This window comes from Monodelphis domestica, chromosome 3, assembly GCF_027887165.1.
Source record: "Monodelphis domestica isolate mMonDom1 chromosome 3, mMonDom1.pri, whole genome shotgun sequence".
Taxonomy (NCBI): Eukaryota; Metazoa; Chordata; class Mammalia; order Didelphimorphia; family Didelphidae; genus Monodelphis; species Monodelphis domestica.
In genome coordinates this window covers 455,046,565-455,056,351 of record NC_077229.1, presented here as the reverse complement: position 1 = coordinate 455,056,351, position 9,787 = coordinate 455,046,565, and the positions used below count along the sequence as shown (strand labels likewise).

The 9,787-nt window shown below is 36.1% G+C and overlaps 1 long non-coding RNA gene across 1 annotated transcript; it reads left to right on the top strand.

Annotated features, from left to right (window-relative positions):
• Positions 1-410: 410 nt before the first annotated feature.
• LOC103101157 (uncharacterized) lies at positions 411-8,182 on the top strand. Its single transcript, XR_464616.2, has 4 exons — positions 411-644; positions 2,664-2,796; positions 4,221-4,297; positions 7,900-8,182. It is a non-coding gene; the product is annotated as an uncharacterized LOC103101157 (long non-coding RNA).
• The last annotated feature ends 1,605 nt before the right edge of the window (positions 8,183-9,787 follow it).

Genomic DNA, 9,787 nt, shown 5'->3' with positions numbered 1-9,787 from the left:
TTTGTCATTTCTTTAAAAGAGAATTCATAAGTATAGTGTGAGAGTAGAGGAAGCTAAGAACAAAAGGATAGAAGATATAAACTTACTTTCTTCGTTTTTTCCCCCCCTTTCATCTACCATGTCCCTTCTCCCAACATATCCTGTTACCAGTTACTTCAAGTTCTTTTTTTTTTTTAACCCTTACCTTCTGCCTTAGAATCAGTTCTGTGTATTGGTTCCAAGACAGAAGAACATTAAGGGCTAGGCAATGGAGTTTAATGACTTGTCCATGGTCACATAATTAGGAGATCTCTTTGTTCAGATTTGAACCTGTGACAGAAGCTGGCACTAAAAGAAGAGTTTTCTACTCCATGGGGGAGGGACCCCAGGAGGTTAGAATCTTGAGGAGCTGAAGGTTCCTTTTGAAGAGCAGTTGGTCTCTCAGTCTGGAGAAGTGGAAGAGAGAAGCTTGAATAAGACTTTCTCCTGAGGGTTACCCACCTTTTTCCTGCTTGTGACTGGAAATCATCCCCCCCCCCCAACACTTCCCAATTAAAGAGACTCAGAGAAGAGAAACCTGAGAAAAGACATTTTTAATCTTTGTCAGACTTTACTTCAGCTCCTGTTGCCCTGGGTCTGACTGTGGTGAAGGGGCCAAACCCAGGGTGAGTCAACCTGACTTTCTCTCAGGGGGCGCAGGCTGCCAAGGACTGAGATCCCCCAAACTCACAGAAGGAGGAAAGGGGTTTTAGATAGATACAGGGACCCCCTTTTTCCCACTTTCCTTTCCCATTCTTTCCCTGCCAGTTATTCTTTTGTATTACCCTGTTTGAGTTAATTGACATTAAAATAGTTATCTTTTCCCCAAACTTTGAATAAAGTGTGAGTGAACAGATCAAGGGGAGAAACATCTTCCTAAGAAGAAATCCTTTGGTCTCTAGTAGTGGAGAGGGGACAAGTGGGACAAGAGCAAATCTGGGAGAGCAGCCATAGTTAAGGAGAGAAGGTAGAAGGGGGAAAATCTTCAAATCCCCTCTCCTTTCTCTGAGCTAACCCTAAACATCATCTGTCCTTTCCTAGATCCTGTTCCCTTTACCATCCCCAAACCTTTTCTCCATTACATCTGCTGTCTTCCCTGAATCCTGCTTTGAGGAGGGAGGTCTCTACTCTTTTTCTCTCTCTATACTGAAAGACTTAATCCTCAGTTACAAGACTTTCCATCTTTAGGTTTGCCTCTCAATCAACTGAGCTGTCTCCTCTGGATTCCTTTTTTGAATCTGAGAAATTTTCCCCCCACTTGTGTTCAGTCAACTATTCAATTATTCTTTCTTATTTAATGTAAGTTTCATTTTAATGATTACCTTCCTCCCTTCCAGTTCATCTAATTTATCACTTAAATTCAGATCCCAGATTCTCTGGAACCTTTGACTTTCTCTTCTGTCCATGGTTTCATTTGTAAATCCTAACTCATTCTTCTTTTCTCCATCTGTTCTTTCTGCTCCTACAACTGGGATATGGTCTTGCTAGAGAAAAGAATGTAACTGTGCTGACATGCCCTAATCTAAAGCTTTTAAAGGAATCACTAAGATGTCAACTCCCCTACATTTTATAATTGTGAGGATGAGTTTTTGAACATAAGGCAACTTTTGACTTAGTGGGTGGAGAGCTAGACCTGGAGTCAGAAAGATATGAGTTCAAATCCAGCCTCAAACATTTTCTAGCTTGATGTTGGGCATGTCATTTAACATCTGTTTACCTCAGTTTTCTTAACTGTAAAATGGGGATAATAAATAGCACATACCTTGCATGATTGTCATGAGGATCAAATGAGATATTTGCAAAAAGTTCTTGACATGGTTTCTGAAACATAGTAGGTACTATAAAAATGCTTATACCCTTCCCCTTAAATGCATTGAAGTTCATCTTATTAACTTAGTTCTATAATTCTTTCCCACCAGCATTAAAAACAAAAAAATCATGCTGCCAGCTATATTAATTATCCTTTACAGATTTATGTCAAATAGAAATTTATATGAAAAATTTCTAAGCCCTCATACAATTCACTGATAAAAAATTTTGAATCATTGCTAAGACAGAGAGAGACCAGTGGTGCTCCATTAGAGACTTTCCTTTGGGTTTATATTGGCCCATTAATACTTACCTCACAGGCTTGTATAAGGTAAATTATGCAGCTTTAAAGGCTTCATGTAAGTTATTACTGATGCTAATCATCAATGCTATCATCCCGAATACTTCATTTGTGAGGGTATTCAATCATTTATAGATTCACATCTCAGCTTTGCCTATAAATATATTGAGAGGATTTGTCAAATGACACAACATTCGTACCAACTCCCAGCTTACTTTGTTTGGTGACTATCAGAAAGAAAATGAGGCTAGATTGGCTTAAGTTCTTGAAAAAGTGATGCCATCTCCTTTTCTAAATTTTTCATTCTGTTAGAGTATTTTTCACAACAATTTTCTTTAATTCTCCACAATGTCGTGTACATATTAGATGCTCATAAAACACTTATTTAATTGAATATACTCTTTTCCCCTCCTATGGTAAACAGGATGGTAGAGTGGATGGCTTGTTGGATTTGTAAGCAGCTCATGTACACAATTTCTAACTGTGGTACTAACTCCTTCCTGTTAATAATGACAAGCCTAACTTTTTGGTTTAGGAAGAGACATGTTAGAAGTATTAGAAGGAATTAGTTGTCTGAAGTTCTCCATAAACCTACCTTGAGAATTTTTGAAGGGATTGAAGTGGCCTCGAGCACCATTTTCAATATGATATTTACATCATGCACAAAGGTATGTCATTATTCAATTCAGCAAAAGCTCATTTGTTTTTGACCACCCCACCTGAAGCTCTTTCTTCTTTCAAAAAATAATGAAACCCATATAAGTGCCCAAACCATGGGTTTACTGTGTGAATTCATTCTGTTATTGGTGCTTGGGTCTAATTAGAGAGACCTTACAAACAATAGTTTTCAACTATTTCTTCCTAGAATATCTTTAGATTCTCCCTTTTTAAGTACCGTACTTTTTTTGGGAGAGTGGCTTAAGAAAAATGTCTCAACTAATTATTAAGAATATTACCTGCTTTGACTTGTTTGAGAATCCTTTTGCATCTGAATCATTCCCCTTTTCCTTTGAAATGGGGTATGCTTCTTTTCTTCTGGATTTTCTCTTCCATTCTTTGACTGCTTTACTTGCTATCACATTAGCTGAGATGAATAACTGCCACATCCTTGTTCTTGGACAAGTTAGACTTCCCCTAAATATTGATTTGATGAATACTTTGGGCAAAGTATGGCAGAATGTGCTCAGAATGACCTTTACATTCTGGAATATTGGAGGTGAACAGGATTGGAATATAGAAATGACCTGAGAAGACTCGGGAAAACACCAAGTTCATTTTACATGTTTATATGTCTGTTGCTATTACTAAGTAGAATACAAGCAAAACAATATTAAAATATAGTCAATTAAATCAACTTTCGATTAGTGCCTATCTTATCCCAGTTACATTACTAGGTAACAGAGCCATAATGACATGCAAATATAGTCCTTGATCTCAACTCAAGGTGCTTATATTCTGGAGATAGAAGTGCCATTTTCTTTTTCTTTTTAAACCCTTACCTTCCACTTCAGAATCAATATTGCTCCAAGGCAGAAGAGTGGTAAGGGCTAGGCCATGGGGGTCAAGTGACTTGCCCAGGGTCACACAGCTGGGAAGTGTCTGAGGTCATATTTGAACCCAGGACCTCCCATCTCTAGGCCTGACTCTCAATCCACTGAGCTACCCAGCTGCCCCCAGAAGTGCCATTTTCAATGTTTGCAACTTGGTTTGATTCTGGTATTCCTTCATCTAGATGTTATTTTACAAAATAGTTAAGACTAAGTCAAAGGGCAGCTAAGTGGCTCAGTGGCCAGAGAACCAGACCTAGAGAAAGGATATCCTGGGGTTCAAATCTGACCTTAGATATTTCCTAGATATGTGATGGTGGGCAAGTCCCTTAACCCTTATTGTTCTTTCGCCATGGAACCAATAATTAATATCAATTCTAAGACAGAAGTTAAGGATTTCAGAACAAAACACTAAGTAAACTTAGAAAAAACAATGAATAATATAGAGTAAATAACTCAATTATTAAACTGTGTAAATAAATTATTGATCATGTCCCTTTTATAGACAGTAGCATATAATGCATTTATTTTTGTTCCTTAAATAGCATGCTAAAGTTTTGAAGGCAAGGAGAGTTTCATTTTTGACTTTCTATCTTCTGCCCATAGCGGTGTCTGATTCATAGTAAGTATTTTTAAAAAGCTTGAGTTATTAATCTAGCATAGTATATAAGATATAATATATATATGATTGTTTTATAAACATTATATCACCGCACTTCTTTTACATATCATTTCTAGTTACAATGGATTTTCTCTGTGTTTTAAAAACTCAGTTATCATTTAGTCTTTTTCTCAGTAGTGTCTTGTGATCCCATTTTGGGTTTTGCTTGGCCAAGATATGAGAGTGGTTAGCCATTTCCTTCTCCAACTCATTGGACATATGGAAAACTGAGGCAAATAGATTTAAGGGATTTGCCCAGGATTAGTGTCTTCCAGATTTGAACTCAGGAAAATAAGTCTTCCTTATTTCAGGCCCAGCATTTTATCCATTGTACCACCTAGGTGATTTTAATAATAATTATAACTAACAAAAATTATAAAAAAATTTAAGTATTAGATTTTTCCATCTGCCCTCCCTTATTCACCCCCCCTAAAATAATGAATTCTAAATTTATTTTTAGATTAGAGGTGTCAAAAAGGGTCTATAGGGCTGCACATAGCTCAGAACAGTCTCAAGTACGAGCCAAACAAGTTTGAAATATAATTGGGAAGGGGAAGTTAGGTGGTTCAGTGGTTTGAGAGTCAGGTCCAGAAATGAGAGATCCTGGGTTCACATCTGGCCTCACACTTGCCAGCTGTGTGACCTTAGGCAAGGGTACTTAATCCCCTGTGAGTTTTAAAATTAATATTCAATAACCAAATATATTTTATAAATATATCTATAATTTTGGTTTTATTTAATATTTATTTTATTTATATATTATATATCTTATGAATATATAAATCAAAATAAATTTAGAAAAATATTGTATAAATAAAACATATTATATTTTATTAAAGTAAGTAAAACAAAAGAACTGCCTGACTTCAGCCTGGTTGCAGGTCCACCACAAGGCTCTGGTGGAGGGGTGTGCCCGCCCTGTTACCTGTTTCTCCTGTCCATCTGCTTGGCCAGCATTCCTCACCTCTGTCCACCCAGCTTGGAGCCTCCTTTTCCAGAGACCATACCTGCCACTAGAGCCTGCCAATCTCTGCCGCCATTTTTTTCCCACAGAGGGTGACGTATAAAAATCTTTCCGCCTCAATCCCTTTCCACACTCCATGTATGTGCTTCTAGTCTGCCATTTTTAAGCATGGAGAAAAGAACCCCACATCTTCTCATTTTCGAGCAGATTTTTAAAAGTTGATCCTGGACTCCTAGTTTCGAAGGCTGAAGTCAGGCAGCTCTTTTGCTTTAGTTATCATTAATGGAACTTTATAAAATACAACATTTAGTTATTGATTATTAATTTTAAAACCCCCACCCCCCATTGCCTAGCTCTTACCCCTCTTCTGCTTTGGAACCAACACATAATGATTCATCCTAAGGCAGAAAGTAAAGGTCATTCAGAAAAATGTAATTAGGAAATATTTAACAAAATAAGTACAAATATAATAAAGGATACATAATGTTAATATGTGGTTTTCTATGTCAATTTGCTGCCCTCCAGCATACTTCTGCAAGGTCTAGTGGTTCCTTTTTTATTACTGCTCTAGGCTTTCTCATCAGGGTATAAGCAGAAGCAGACTAGAACTGGTTGATGACAGAGGCCTGAAAGGAGATAAGCAGGTGTCCAGATCTAATATAAGGAGGCTAGTCACGCTCAAAGCCTTAGCAGTGTTAGCGGGCAGAAGAAATAAGCCCAAAGTCTGGAGTTTATTTGGCAAGGCTAGAGAGTTACTCATAGAGCATGGAAGCTAAAGGTGTGGCAGCCAGAAAAGAGTCATCAGGTTCTAGGTGTCTTCAGGTAAAGATCCAGAATCTAATTTAGCCAGGTGGGAAAATTGGACTTTGCTCTTCTTTTTACACATGTTGACTCCCTTCTAGTATGGACATACTTTGTACCTTTTGGACCTTAAGAGCAAAGACTCTGATGTATTTTCTTTGTGAGTTTAGGTCTATGACAGTGCTTTGTCCATACCAGCTATTTAAAAGGCACTTCTTGGGATTTATTTATTTATTTAGCTAGTTATTTCTTGAACCCTTACCTACTGTTTTAGAATTGATGTTAAGTATTTTTTAAAATCCTTACCTTCTACCTTAGAATCATTACTGTGTATTGGTTCTAAGACAGAAGAGCTGTAAGGGCTAGCTAATTGGGATTAGGTGACTTGTCCAGGGCTACACATCTAGGAAGTGTAAGAGGTCAGATTTGAATCTAGGATCTTACCTCTGCACACATGGCTCTTCAGTGAACCACCTAGCTGTCTGTGGATTTATTTAAATATAGTGCTAGCAACAAATAATTCTTAATCCTTTCCATACTGTTGGACACATCTGGACTTGATTACTTGGCTTTTCTTTCTTACCAATAGGAAAAGCATTGGGGCTTGATATAATTAATTCCTAAATATTATAGCTAACACAATGTAGGACACTAGTCCATGAGAGGTCAAGGGTTCTTGCTCTCTGGAGATTTTGAAACAAAACCTTCAACACCAATTATTTGGTATGTTGTTGAAGGGATTCTTGTATAAATGGACTAGATAGCCTTCTTGGGCCCTTTCAACTCCATATTCTGTAATTTTTTTGAAGGCAATTTGATTCTAGGACAGACTGTTTACCCTGTAGTTTCAAGTATACCTCTTCTCAGGTACCATTTTCTACCCTGATGACATCCAAGGCTGGTAGGCATTTGCACAGAAGGGAAGAAAACTGAGTCTACACCTGCGCTCTGGTCCTGGTCCAAGAGACCAAGAGAACTGGAGTGATAGATGTATATTTACATAAATACTTCCCTCTCTTCCTCTCAAGAAGTAAAACATTTTAAAAATAGGGAGAATAGTGAGATTTTTTAAAAGAACATTTATTTTAAAAGATTCTGTCTAGAATTGTTTCCATAATTGTATTCTCATATCTTTTAAATTTAAGTTCTTGCAGGACAAGGACAGTGTCTATTTTAATGGTCTCTAAAATTCCCAATGTGAAACCTCCGAGAATAACCAGGCTCTAAAATACAATGATAATGATGATAATAGCTTTTTAAAAGTGCTTTAAGTTTGCATCTTACTTCATTTTTCATTTTGTTAATATAACATATTAAAACACAATGGTATTAATATTTATTATTAGTATTTTATTAATATGTAATATTAATATATATTAATAATGTGTCCTCTCTGTACCACTAAACTGGCTTCTGTTGAGTGTACAAATGGTTTTGTTTGGAGGATCTTACTTTTCAATGTATGCTCTGGGTCCCAGGGCATTCTTCCAGAGCAGCAGTACCATTTTGCACACAGGTTCATTGAATTCTGTTAGTGTTCATTAGCTTGTTCCTTCTAAGTAAGATGTTAATGACCTCTTGATGACTCTGGACTATTCCCAGTTCCTTATCTAGGACTCTTCAGTTCTTCAAATTAAACAAGAAAATATAGTTATATAATCATGACTCTGGAAGTTCTGCCTAACTGACCCAAAGTACCAGGAAGAAAGATGAAATTGTAAACCGTCAAATATCTAGAAATTCATAGGAACTTTCAGTTAACTGGATTTCATTCTTTGTTTCTTTATTCATCCTCTAGGAAAAAAAGAAGAATATTCACAATGAAACAGGACTGGAAAAAAAGAAAAATATTCACAATGAAACAAAACTGTAATATATTAGAGAAGTGTTTGACATATATTGTACTGATAACATATTGTATAAGGAGCACATAGAAAAAAAATCTGTGAGACAAATATGTCATCTTCAAAGAGTCATCCATTGATAAAATGTCAGCTTGTTGAAAATAAGGATTATTTCTTCTTGGTCCTTTTATACTAAGCATCTAGCACTATGAACTATACCAAGGAAGAACATAATAAATACTTGTTAATTGATTGATTCTTTCCTGTATATTCTTCTTACTAGAGTGTTTAATAGGTGAGTCTATTTTAGAAAGTTTTAAAATGCTCATGGAAAGCAAAACAATAGTTTAAATAACCTTCAGTTAATCAGAAATCCCAATTAATTAAACAAGCCAATTTTCTGTACGTTCTGCTTAATCAAGGTCTTGGGTTTAGTTATTTAAATGCTTATAAACCTATTCTTTCCCAAGACTCCTGCTTGCCTGGAATTTTATCCGAATCAGAGCAGAGAAAAACTAAAGGACATGTCAGAGACATATCAGGGTAGTACCACTGAAATTTTCTGGTTATCCTATAATTATCTTAAAAGTTTTTAAATTTAATTTAACTTTTTGTTTCAAATTCTCTCTTTCTACCCCCATCTATTGAAAAGACAAGAAAAACAAAATCCATTATAAGTATGGTTTATACTTACCTTTCTGATATGTTTGGGATTTACCTGTGTGATGCAAAGCCAACTTTCAGATTTTTATAAAATTAATCATAAATTTAGAACCAGTAGGGACCTTAGAAATCAGCTGGTCCAAGCCATCTTATAATTGGAGAAACCGAGATGCAGGGAAGTAAAATCACATTGGTAATACTTGGCTGAGATAGGATTTGAACACAGATCAACTGACTCCAAATCCACCATACTAGAAGTTTCTTTGTTGAGCTGGGGATGGTATCTTCCTTTTGAAGAGAAGATATATAAGATAATTAAGGAGTAGAAATAGTGAGGGGACAAAAGAAGGAATAAGCATTTATTAAGAATCTGTTATGTGCCAAGCTCTAGGCAGAACATTTTATAAATATTATCTTATTTGATTCTCACCACAACACTCATGTATTTATTACTATCTTCATTTTACAGTTATGGAAACTGAAGCAGACAAAGGTTAATTTACTTTGAGGCTAGATTTGAACTCATTTCTTTCCTTCCTTCCTTCTGATTGCCTTACAAAAGGATCTACTGAAGGAGGAAATGGCAAACCATTCCAGTATCCTTGTCAAGAAAACTGTATGGATAGCTATGGTCCATGGGGATGTGAAGAGTTGGACATGCCTGAATAACAAGTATATATTCTTCAGTAGGATACCAGATTTGATCAAAATGATTTAATTCCTTTCAGTAGTGAGTTAAACAGAGGTCTTGAGTTTTGGGGGCACAAGGAGTATAAACTTTCTTTACTCGTGGAGATTATCACTGGGTCTACAGCTTACAATTTTAGAGGTATGGGGATCTTATAAGCTCCCAATTAAGTTTTTCGCATTTTGGAAACCTTTTCAGAAAACAAATACCAATACTTTATACTATATGAATACAAACAAATTGTGTGCACCCCTTATCATGATACTGATTTATATTTTCTAAGTCTCTTAGAATATGTACCTCCAGAATAAACATTTTAAATATTAAGAATTTAAGAAAAAACCCAAAAAAACATAAATGACCAGTTTTAATCATGGTAGAAAATAGTAGACAATGATAGACTGAAATCATGATTTGGGGGCTTCAATGCTGTCTCTGATAATTCCTAGCTGTGGAGCCCTTGGCATTGCACTGCATGTCTCTGAGCCTCA